General features: G+C 41.0%; 2 non-coding genes across 2 annotated transcripts; both read right to left on the reverse strand.

Annotated features, from left to right (window-relative positions):
- Positions 1-5168: 5168 nt before the first annotated feature.
- trnah-gug (transfer RNA histidin (anticodon GUG)) lies at positions 5169-5240 on the reverse strand. The gene has a single exon. It is a non-coding gene; the product is annotated as a tRNA-His (tRNA).
- Positions 5241-10724: 5484 nt separating this feature from the next.
- Positions 10725-10796, reverse strand: trnah-gug (transfer RNA histidin (anticodon GUG)). The gene has a single exon. It is a non-coding gene; the product is annotated as a tRNA-His (tRNA).
- Between the last annotated feature and the right edge of the window lie 2511 nt (positions 10797-13307).

The following is a 13307-nucleotide window of genomic DNA, read 5'->3' on the forward strand; positions in this document are numbered from 1 at the left end:
TGCCCAATTTCTCTATTATAAACGGCTCCTTTTTCAGCTCCAGCAAAATCTCATCTATGATTTTCTGGACTTGTCCCGCAGTGACATGTATGTGGGAGTAAGACAGTGCCTTGATTAGTGCCGGTTTAAGCCACGGTTTGTTCAGTCTTCTGTAAAACACGTTGAAATAGAACAGGAAATAGTAACGGTCTGGTTCAAACAAACAACTGTGTCTCAACTGACTGGGGTGATTCACTTCACACCCCCGACAGACTTCTTTCAGAGCTCGGTCGATGAGAGCACTCAGAATATACACCAGGGTGCTTTTAACCACTTACTTGCTTACTTGGTCACATACCCCGGGCATAAATCCTGCGTCTTCATCACGCCCCCGGGACAGTCCGATGCTCATTGGGTCGCCTGGTGGTTTGTGGGGTGTTTCTACATCCATTGGACTGACCCCCTCCTGAGATGCACAGACGGTAGACAGTTCGGCAAAATCGAGGCCCTCCATGAGCTCCAGAGGCTGGGGATCCCCGAGACTCATTTGGACATCCATCGCACCGCATGTTGTTTCGTCCTGAGGGACCGGGGTCTGAGGTCTTGGAGGGTAACCGCAGTCAGAGGGTTCCGGAGTGTATACAAAATCTGGGGAATAGAACCAGGGGTTTGAAGAGGCCTGTAGAGCCTGTCGACGTCCGCAGCTTTCGGGTAAGACATTCTATTTAATTTTAAACCATGAATGAATTGTTGCGCATTTTATCCTATCTCTTCACTATGTCACGACACACCACCCTCTTAGAAGAGAGTAGCCCCTGAGCCGTCAGACCACCCTCCAAAACCCCACACGTCGTCTGTTTTATCATCGTCGTTGTGATTCAAGGGGGATATATAATCCATAATCCAGCATATTCTCCTTCTAACCGAATCCAGTTGCGAACATTTGGTCAAGATGTCAAAACCGTCATTTATACAGGTTATGACCTCTTTCAAGAACGGCCAGTCCACGGCGTCAAACATAATTTCAGTAACCTGTTTTTCAGGATCCTCCACACCCCCATCAATAGGGTTTGTAATCAGGGTACTGCTAAACAAAACCTTACGATCTGTAGTTAGAGATAGACTCTTCACCACTCTACCGTAGTTCTGCAAGCTTTCCCATTCACACCTTTCAAAACCGTGAGTCGGAGACTCACAATCTCTTGGACCCTCTTGCAAGCCTTCTAGAGTCTTATCCACAAGCCCCAGATCTCTCCAGGCCATCACCTTCAACCAGTCCTCATGAGAGTATTCAATTACCTTCTCAAAAGGTTCCAACGTACCCTCCTTCTCTCCCAAAGCAAAAACCTCCACTTCAACATAGCTGGGGTCCCTTTTAAAGCGGTAACCTCGTCAAGGCCCCCAGAACAACACCCAGGAGCGTTCAATCTTCAAATTGGTGAGTACAGGAACCCTTGCCTGGGATTGTTTCTTGCGGGGTTTCATTTTGATGTCGCTGGACATGTTGAAGAAGCAGGATGTTTCAGATGCTGAGAATTAAAGAGGTATTGCCTAAAAGCAGCGCGGGTTCTTAAATAGAGAGGAGAGTTTCGGGGCGTTGCCTTCAGAGGGGTGGGGGTATTTATGGGTGGCCTTGTTGTTCAGGGTATTATGGGTGTACTCACGCCCTCCAATTATGATGTAGGAATATTAATTAGCTTAGGGCATACGTCATAACAAAATAGGCCACGCCCAAAAAACCCTACTATCTACTTACATGACAAACTAATTACAAATGTGTATGATATTGCACTTGCCATTTTAGTAATAGTCCTCTGTGTGTTTAGTTTTATACCGGTATAGTCATTTTTGTAAGTTGCATTGAGTGTGCTGGAGAGTAATTAAGTATTTGTAAACTAATCTATAACATCCTATATATCGCTATATGTGTGTATGTGTATGTGTGTGTGTGTGTTGTGTTTAAAATTAACGCTATAGTGATGTGGATTGAACCCAGAGTGCCGAATCCAGACAACAATAATTCCAACTGCAGGATTGAGGCGAGCTAATGGGGAACCCTACATTTCGGCCACTGCAACGGCTATCACTGTAACACAGACACACAACATAAAAACTGAAAGAAACAAACACAGCTGTAACGTCCCTGTCCAGTCGCCTCGCACTAAGGTGCTCTGGGGACTCTGTGTTTGTATCCAGACGAGAGGAAGCCAGCTCAGAGGTTCACATATGGTCGGGCGCATAGGATTCCTAGTTTTCAGGCAGGCGGCCTTGTTTCAACTTTTGGTATGGGATTGCAGTGTCTGTCAGAATAATAACATGAGTTTATTATCATGGGGGATTTCGTTTGTATCGTTCCAGTCACCCTCTATCTCATTGTATTGTACTGTACATTACAATTAAGAAAAAGTGGAATGTCGTACTGGACAATAAAAGGATGCAATAATATCACAGATTCCAATACATAACTTTTGAAATATTATTACTAGTACTGTCAATGTGATGTTTACTTTTGGTATTTTTTGTAGAATACCATACCGTATACTGGCCCATTTCGACCGCTGGGTGTTCTTGTAATACGAATTAAATATAAGCAACGGCAAGGATAATTGCAAATTGACAATTCAACACACAAACTCGATGTCTCATGTAGCCTGTGGTTGCCATTGACAGCTTGAGCACAGGTGATAAATGTGAGATATGGGGCAGATTCCTTACAAGATCATGTATATGTTTGTGTTTACATATGAATTGATGTATTTTTGTTAACTAGTTCTGAAGCATCCAAGAGATAAGGATATGTTTTCTCAAGCACAAAAATAAAGATAAGCAGAGAGTAATAGAAGGAGACGTGTGTTTTGAATGGCCGTGCGTCTGGACAGACAAGTGTCAAAGTTCTGTCGTCTACAAACAGCAGGCCAGGCCTGAGCTCTGCCCGTTCCTCTCAAAAGGCATGTGTTGGCGGGAAACTGAAAAGCAAATGCACTGTTCTCATTGAACAGTTTCCAGTGTCCGCTATACAACACGCATCATGTACTCATGAATTCGAACTATCTCACATGAGCCAGCCCTGAGCTTTCTAGTTTTGTGTTGATTTTTTAATCACCCTGGCGACTGTATTCGACACCCAAACATTGAAATGATGTTACATTAATATCGATAATACTTATTAATGAATTAGATGGATGTAATCCACAATCTGATTAATTTGCAAATAGAGGTTCAATTTTCTATATTTAGTTTAACTCGATAATGTATTGATGTTGTTGCTGATATAACGATATACTTTCATAAAATGGAATATTGTGAGAAAGACACCGGGCTGGTGAGTGGGATTTCCCATTGCTGTGACCCGGATTCGAACCGGGGTTGTTGCGACCACAACGCAAAGTACTAACCACTATACGATCACGGCCAGCTACTTGAAAGATGTTCAACAGTTTATGGAACAGGCGCCGGAAGATGTAATGTTATTTTACCATAGTATTCATTTTTAAAGTATACTAATGAAGGTCATATTTCTTGGGTGGCGCAGTGTTGTGTGATGTAGGCTTATGTTTTCTAAGACTGACGTGGTGCTGAAAACAGCTCCCGAAAACAAGCCTCCTGCTCAGCTACATGACAAACTAATTACAAATGTGTATGATATTGCACTTGCCATTTTAGTAATAGTCCTCTGCGTGTTTCGTTTTATACCGGTATAGTCATTTTTGTAAGTTGCATTGAGAGTGCTGGAGAGTAATTAAGTATTTGTAAACTAATCTATAACATCCTATCTATCGCTATATATGTGTGTGTGTGTGTGTTGTGTTTAAAATTAATGCTATAGTGATGTGGATTGAACCCAGAGTGCCGAATCCAGACTACAATAATTCCAACTGCAGGATTGAGGCGAGCTAATGGGGAACCCTACATTTCGGCCACTGCAGCCGCTATCACTGTAACACAGACACACAACATAAAGACTGAAAGAAACAAACACAGCTGTAACGTCCCTGTCCAGTCGCCTCGCACTAAGGTGCTCTGGGGACTCTGTGTTTGTATCCAGACCAGAGGAAGCCAGCTCAGAGATTCACATATGGTCGGGCGCATAGGATTCCTGGTTTTCAGGCAGGCGGCCCCGTTTCAACTTTTGGTATGGGATTACGTTGTCTGTCAGAATAAAAACATGAGTTTATTATCATGGGGGATTTCGTTTGTATCGTTCCAGTCACCCTCTATAGCATTGTATTGTACTGTACATTACAATTAAGAAAAAGTGGAATGTCGTACTGGACAATCAAAGGACGCAATGATATCACAGATTCCAATACATAACTATTGAAATATTATTACTACTACTGTCAATGTGATGTTTACTTTTGGTATATTTTGTAGAATACCATACCGTATACTGGCCCATTTCGACCACTGGGTGTTCGTGTAATACGAATTAAATATAAGCAACGGCAAGGATAATTGCAAATTGACAATTCAAGACACAAACTCGATGTCTCATGTAGCCTGTGGGTGCCATTGACAGCTTGAGCACAGGTGATAAATGTGAGATATGGGGCAGATTCCTTACAAGATCATGTATATGTTTGTGTTAAGATATGAATTGATGTATTTTTGATAACTAGTTCTGAAGCATCCAAGAGATAAGGATATGTTTTCTCAAGCACAAAAATAAAGATAAGCAGAGAGTAATAGAAGGAGACGTGTGTTTTGAATGGCCGTGCGTCTGGACAGACAAGTTTCAAAGTTCTGTCGTCTACAGACAGCAGGCCAGGCCTGAGCCCTGCCCGTTCCTCTCAAACGGCATGTTTTGGTGGGAAACTGACAAGCAAATGCACTGTTCTCATTGAACAGTTTCCAGTGTCCGCTATACAACACGCATCATGTACTCATGAATTCGAACTATCTCACATGAGCCAGCCCTGAGCTTTCTAGTTTTGTGTTGATTTTTTAATCACCCTGGCGACTGGATTCGACACCCAAACAATGAAATGAAGTTACATTAATATCGATGATACTTATTAATGAATTAGATGGATGTAATCCACAATGTAATTAATTTGCAAATAGAGGTTCAGTTTTCTATATTTAGTTTAACTCTATAATGTATTGATGTTGTTGCTGATATAACGATATACTTTCATAAAACGGAATATTGTGAGAAAGACAACGGGCTGGTGTGTGGGGACTCCCACTGCCGTGACCCGGATTCGAACCGGGGTTGTTGCGACCACAACGCAAAGTACTAACCACTATACGATCACGGCCGGCTACTTGAAAGATGTTCAACAATTTACGGAACAGGCGCCGGAAGATGTAATGTTATTTTACCATAGTATTCATTTTTAAAGTATACTAATGAAGGTCATATTTCTTGGGTGGCGCAGTGTTGTGTGATGTAGGCTTATGTTTTCTAAGACTGACGTGGTGCTGAAAACAGCTCCCGAAAACAAGCCTCCTGCTCAGCTACATGACAAACTAATTACAAATGTGTATGATATTGCACTTGCCATTTTAGTAATAGTCCTCTGCGTGTTTCGTTTTATACCGGTATAGTCATTTTTGTAAGTTGCATTGAGAGTGCTGGAGAGTAATTAAGTATTTGTAAACTAATCTATAACATCCTATCTATCGCTATATATGTGTGTGTGTGTGTGTTGTGTTTAAAATTAATGCTATAGTGATGTGGATTGAACCCAGAGTGCCGAATCCAGACTACAATAATTCCAACTGCAGGATTGAGGCGAGCTAATGGGGAACCCTACATTTCGGCCACTGCAGCCGCTATCACTGTAACACAGACACACAACATAAAAACTGAAAGAAACAAACACAGCTGTAACGTCCCTGTCCAGTCGCCTCGCACTAAGGTGCTCTGGGGACTCTGTGTTTGTATCCAGACCAGAGGAATCCAGCTCAGAGGTTCACATATGGTCGGGCGCATAGGATTCCTAGTTTTCAGGCAGGCGGCCCTGTTTCAACTTTTGGTATGGGATTGCAGTGTCTGTCAGAATAAAAACATGAGTTTATTATCATGGGGGATTTCGTTTGTATCGTTCCAGTCACCCTCTATAGCATTGTATTGTACTGTACATTACAATTAAGAAAAAGTGGAATGTCGTACTGGACAATCAAAGGACGCAATAATATCACAGATTCCAATACATAACTTTTGAAATATTATTACTACTACTGTCAATGTGATGTTTACTTTTGGTATATTTTGTAGAATACCATACCGTATACTGGCCCATTTCGACCGCTGGGTGTTCGTGTAATACGAATTAAATATAAGCAACGGCAAGGATAATTGCAAATTGACAATTCAACACACAAACTCGATGTCTCATGTAGCCTGTGGTTGCCATTGACAGCTTGAGCACAGGTGATAAATGTGAGATATGGGGCAGATTCCTTACAAGATCATGTATATGTTTGTGTTTACATATGAATTGATGTATTTTTGATAACTAGTTCTTATGCATCCAAGAGATAAGGATATGTTTTCTCAAGCACAAAAATAAAGATAAGCAGAGAGTAATAGAAGGAGACGTGTGTTTTGAATGGCCGTGCGTCTGGACAGACAAGTGTCAAAGTTCTGTCGTCTACAAACAGCAGGCCAGGCCTGAGCCCTGTCCGTTCCTATCAAAAGGCATGTTTTGTCGGGAAACTGACAAGCAAATGCACTATTCTCATTGAACAGTTTCCAGTGTCCGCTATACAACACGGATCATGTACTCATGAATTCGAACTATCTCACATGAGCCAGCCCTGAGCTTTCTAGTTTTGTGTTGATTTTTTAATCAGCCTGGCGACTGGATTCGACACCCAAACAATGAAATGAAGTTACATTAATATCGATGATACTTATTAATGAATTAGATGGATGTAATCCACAATCTGATTAATTTGCAAATAGAGGTTCAATTTTCTATATTTAGTTTAACTCTATAATGTATTGATGTTGTTGCTGATATAACGATATACTTTCATAAAATGGAATATTGTGAGAAAGACACCGGGCTGGTGAGTGGGGTCTCCCATTTCCGTGACCCGGATTCGAACCGGGGTTGTTGCGACCACAACGCAAAGTACTAACCACTATACGATCACGGCCACCTACTTGAAAGATGTTCAACCGCTAACGGAACAGGCGCCGGAAGATGTAATGTTATTTTACCATAGTATTCATTTTTAAAGTATACTAATGAAGGTCATATTTCTTGGGTGGCGCAGTGTTGTGTGATGTAGGCTTATGTTTTCTAAGACTGACGTGGTGCTGAAAACAGCTCCCGAGAACAAGCCTCCTGCTCAGCTACATGACAAACTAATTACAAATGTGTATGATATTGCACTTGCCATTTTAGTAATAGTCCTCTGCGTGTTTCGTTTCATACCGGTATAGTCATTTTTGTAAGTTGCATTGAGAGTGCTGGAGAGTAATTAAGTATTTGTAAACAAATCTATAACTACCTATATATCGCTATATGTGTGTATGTGTGTGTGTGTTGTGTTTAAAATTAATGCTATAGTGATGTGGATTGAACCCAGAGTGCCGAATCCAGACTACAATAATTCCAACTGCAGGATTGAGGCGAGCTAATGGGGAACCCTACATTTCGGCCACTGCAGCCGCTATCACTGTAACACAGACACACAACATAAAGACTGAAAGAAACAAACACAGCTGTAACGTCCCTGTCCAGTCGCCTCGCACTAAGGTGCTCTGGGGAGTTTGTGTTTGTATCCAGACGAGAGGAAGCCAGCTCAGAGGTTCACATATGGTCGGGCGCATAGGATTCCTGGTTTTCAGGCAGGCGGCCCCGTTTCAACTTTTGGTATGGGATTGCAGTGTCTGTCAGAATAACAACATGAGTTTATTATCAAGGGGGATTTCGTTTGTATCGTTCCAGTCACCCTCTATCACATTGTATTGTACTGTACATTACAATTAAGAAAAAGTGGAATGTCGTACTGGACAATCAAAGGACGCAATAATATCACAGATTCCAATACATAACTTTTTGAAATATTATAACTACTACTGTCAATGTGATGTTTACTTTTGGTATTTTTTGTAGAATACCATACCGTATACTGGCCCATTTCGACCTCTGGGTGTTCGTGTAATACGAATTAAATATATGCAACGGCAAGGATAATTGCAAATTGACAATTCAAGACACAAACTCGATGTCTCATGTAGCCTGTGGTTGCCATTGACTGCTTGAGCACAGGTGATAAATGTGAGATATGGGGCAGATTCCTTACAAGATCATGTATATGTTTGTGTTTACATATGAATTGATGTATTTTTGATAACTAGTTCTGAAGTATCCAAGAGATAAGGATATGTTTTCTCAAGCACAAAAATAAAGATAAGCAGAGAGTAATAGAAGGAGACGTGTGTTTTGAATGGCCGTACGTCTAGACAGACAAGTGTCAAAGTTCTGTCGTTACAAACAGCAGGCCAGGCCTGAGCCCTGTCCGTTCCTCTCAAAAGGCATGTTTTGGCGGGAAACTGACAAGCAAATGCACTGTTCTCATTGAACAGTTTCCAGTGTCCGCTATACAACACGCATCATGTACTCATGAATTCGAACTATCTCACATGAGCCAGCCCTGAGCTTTCTAGTTTTGTGTTGATTTTTTAATCACCCTGGCGACTGGATTCGACACCCAAACAATGAAATGAAGTTACATTAATATCGATGATACTTATTAATGAATTAGATGGATGTAATCCATAATGTAATTAATTTGCAAATACAGGTTCAGTTTTCAATATTTAGTTTAACTCTATGATGTATTGATGTTGTTGCTGATATAACGATATACTTTCATAAAATGGAATATTGTGAGAAAGACAACGGGCTGGTGAGTGGGGTCTCCCATTGCCGTGACCCGGATTCGAACCGGGGTTGTTGAAACCACAACGCAAAGTACTAACCACTATACGATCACGGCCAGCTACTTGAAAGATGTTCATCCGTTTACGGAACAGGCGCCGGAAGATGTAATGTTATTTTACCATAGTATTCATTTTTAAAGTATACTAATGAAGGTCATATTTCTTGGGTGGCGCAGTGTTGTGTGATGTAGGCTTATGTTTTCTAAGACTGACGTGGTGCTGAAAACAGCTCCCGAGAACAAGCCTCCTGCTCAGCTACATGAAAAACTAATTACAAATGTGTATGATATTGCACTTGCCATTTTAGTAATAGTCCTCTGCGTGTTTCGTTTTATACCGGTATAGTCATTTTTGTAAGTTGCATTGAGAGTGCTGGAGAGTAATTAAGTATTTGTAAACTAATCTATAACTACCTATATATCGCTATATGTGTGTATGTGTGTGTGTGTGTGTGTTGTGTTTAAAATTAATGCTATAGTGATGTAGATTGAACCCAGAGTGCCGAATCCAGACTACAATAATTCCAACTGCAGGATTGAGGCGAGCTAATGGGGAACCCTACATTTCGGCCACTGCAGCCGCTATCACTGTAACACAGACACACAACATAAAGACTGAAAGAAACAAACACAGCTGTAACGTCCCTGTCCAGTCGCCTCGCACTAAGGTGCTCTGGGGACTCTGTGTTTGTATCCAGACGAGAGGAATCCAGCTCAGAGGTTCACATATGGTCGGGCGCATAGGATTCCTAGTTTTCAGGCAGGCGGCCCTGTTTCAACTTTTGGTATGGGATTGCAGTGTCTGTCAGAATAAAAACATGAGTTTATTATCATGGGGGATTTCGTTTGTATCGTTCCAGTCACCCTCTATAGCATTGTATTGTACTGTACATTACAATTAAGATAAAGTGGAATGTCGTACTGGACAATCAAAGGACGCAATGATATCACAGATTCCAATACATAACTTTTAAAATATTATTACTACTACTGTCAATGTGATGTTTACTTTTGGAATATTTTGTAGATTACCATACCGTATACTGGCCTATCTCGACCACTGGGTGTTCGTGTAATACGAATAAAATATAAGCAACGGCAAGGATAATTGTAAATTGACAATTCAACACACAAACTCGATGTCTCATGTAGCCTGTGGTTGCCATTGACAGCTTGAGCACAGGTGATAAATGTGAGATATGGGGCAGATTCCTTACAAGATCATGTATATGTTTGTGTTTTCATATGAATTGATGTATTTTTGATAACTAGTTCTTATGCATCCAAGAGATAAGGATATGTTTTCTCAAGCACAAAAATAAAGATAAGCAGAGAGTAATAGAAGGAGATGTGTGTTTTGAATGGCCGTGCGTCTGGACAGACAAGTGTCAAAGTTCTGTCGTTACAAACAGCAGGCCAGGCCTGAGCCCTGTCCGTTCCTCTCAAAAGGCATGTTTTGGCGGGAAACTGACAAGCAAATGCACTGTTCTCATTGAACAGTTTCCAGTGTCCGCTATACAACACGCATCATGTACTCATGAATTCGAACTATCTCACATGAGCCAGCCCTGAGCTTTCTAGTTTTGTGTTGATTTTTTAATCACCCTGGCGACTGGATTCGACACCCAAACAATGAAATGAAGTTACATTAATATCGATGATACTTATTAATGAATTAGATGGATGTAATCCACAATGTTATTAATTTGCAAATACAGGTTCAGTTTTCTATATTTAGTTTAACTCTATAATGTATTGATGTTGTTGCTGATATAACGATATACTTTCATAAAATGGAATGTTGTGAGAAAGACACCGGGCTGGTGAGTGGGGTCTCCCATTGCCGTGACCCGGATTCGAACCGGGGTTGTTGCGACCACAACGCAAAGTACTAACCACTATACGATCACGGCCAGCTACTTGAAAGATGTTCAACAGTTTATGGAACAGGCGCCGGAAGATGTAATGTTATTTTACCATAGTATTCATTTTTAAAGTATACTAATGATGGTCATATTTCTTGGGTGGCGCAGTGTTGTGTGATGTAGGCTTATGTTTTCTAAGACTGACGTGTTGCTGAAAACAGCTCCCGAGAACAAGCCTCCTGCTCAGCTACATGACAAACTAATTACAAATGTGTATGATATTGCACTTGCCATTTTAGTAATAGTCCTCTGCGTGTTTCGTTTCATACCGGTATAGTCATTTTTGTAAGTTGCATTGAGAGTGCTGGAGAGTAATTAAGTATTTGTAAACTAATCTATAACATCCTATCTATCGCTATATGTGTGTATGTGTATGTGTGTGTGTGTGTTGTGTTTAAAATTAATGCTATATTGATGTGGATTGAACCCAGAGTGCCAAATCCAGACTACAATAATTCCAACTGCAGGATTGAGGCGATCTAATGGGGAACCCGACATTTCGGTCACTGCAGCCGCTATCACTGTAACACAGACACACAACATAAAGGCTGAAAGAAACAAACACAGCTGTAACGTCCCTGTCCAGTCGCCTCGCACTAAGGTGCTCTGGGGACTCTGTGTTTGTATCCAGACGAGAGGAATCCAGCTCAGAGGTTCACATATGGTCGGGCGCATAGGATTCCTAGTTTTCAGGCAGGCGGCCCTGTTTCAACTTTTGGTATGGGATTGCAGTGTCTGTCAGAATCGTTCCAGTCACCCTCTATCACATTGTATTGTACTGTACATTACAATTAAGAAAAAGTGGAATGTCGTACTGGACAATCAAAGGACGCAATGATATCACAGATTCCAATACATAACTTTTGAAATATTATTACTACTACTGTCAATGTGATGTTAACTTTTGGTATATTTTGTAGAATACCATACCGTATACTGGCCCATTTCGACCACTGGGTGTTCGTGTAATACGAATTAAATATAAGCAACGGCAAGGATAATTGCAAATTGACAATTCAAGAACACAAACTCGATGTCTCATGTAGCCTGTGGGTGCCATTGACAGCTTGAGCACAGGTGATAAATGTGAGATATGGGGCAGATTCCTTACAAGATCATGTATATGTTTGTGATTACATATGCATTGATGTATTTTTGATAACTAGTTCTCATGCATCCAAGAGATAAGGATATGTTTTCTCAAGCACAAAAATAAAGATAAGCAGAGAGTAAAAGAAGGAGACGTGTGTTTTGAATGGCCGTACTTCTAGACAGACAAGTGTCAAAGTTCTGTCGTCTACAAACAGCAGGCCAGGCCTGAGCCCTGCCCCTTCCTCTCAAAAGGCATGTTTTGGCGGGAAACTGACAAGCAAATGCACTGTTCTCATTGAACAGTTTCCAGTGTCCGGTATACAACACGCATCATGTACTCATGAATTCGAACTATCTCACATGAGCCAGCCCTGAGCTTTCTAGTTTTGTGTTGATTTTTTAATCACCCTGGCGACTGGATTCGACACCCAAACAATGAAATGAAGTTACATTAATATCGATGATACTTATTAATGAATTAGATGGATGTAATCCATAATGTAATTAATTTGCAAATACAGGTTCAGTTTTCAATATTTAGTTTAACTCTATGATGTATTGATGTTGTTGCTGATATAACGATATACTTTCATAAAATGGAATATTGTGAGAAAGACACCGGGCTGGTGAGTGGGGTCTCCCATTGCCTTGACCCGGATTCGAACCGAGGTTGTTGCGACCACAACGCAAAGCACTAACCACTATACGATCACGGCCAGCTACTTGAAAAATGTTTGTCAGTTTACGGAACAGGCGCCGGAAGATGTAATGTTATTTTACCATAGTATTCATTTTTTAAGTATACTAATGAAGGCCATATTTCTTGGGTGGCGCAGTGTTGTGTGATGTAGGCTTATGTTTTCTAAGACTGACGTGGTGCTGAAAACAGCTCCCGAGAACAAGCCTCCTGCTCAGCTACATGACAAACTAATTACAAATGTGTATGATATTGCACTTGCCATTTTAGTAATAGTCCTCTGCGTGTTTCGTTTTATACCGGTATAGTCATTTTTGTAAGTTGCATTGAGAGTGCTGGAGAGTAATTAAGTATTTGTAAACTAATCTATAACATCCTATATATCGCTATATGTGTGTATGTGTGTGTATGTGTGTGTGTGTGTGTTATGTTTAAAATTAATGCTATAGTGATGAGGATTGAAACCAGAGTACCGAATCAAGACTACAATAATTCCAACTGCAGGATTGAGGCGAGCTAATGGAGAACCCTACATTTCGGCCACTGCAGCCGCTATCACTGTAACACAGACACACAACGTAAAGACTGAAAGAAACAAACACAGCTGTAACGTCCCTGTCCAGTCGCCTCGCACTAAGGTGCTCTGGGGAGTCTGTGTTTGTATCCAGACGAGAGGTAGCCAGCTCAGAGGTTCACATATGGTCGGGCGC

Source organism: Amia ocellicauda, chromosome 16 (assembly GCF_036373705.1).
Source record: "Amia ocellicauda isolate fAmiCal2 chromosome 16, fAmiCal2.hap1, whole genome shotgun sequence".
Lineage (NCBI taxonomy): Eukaryota > Metazoa > Chordata > Actinopteri > Amiiformes > Amiidae > Amia > Amia ocellicauda.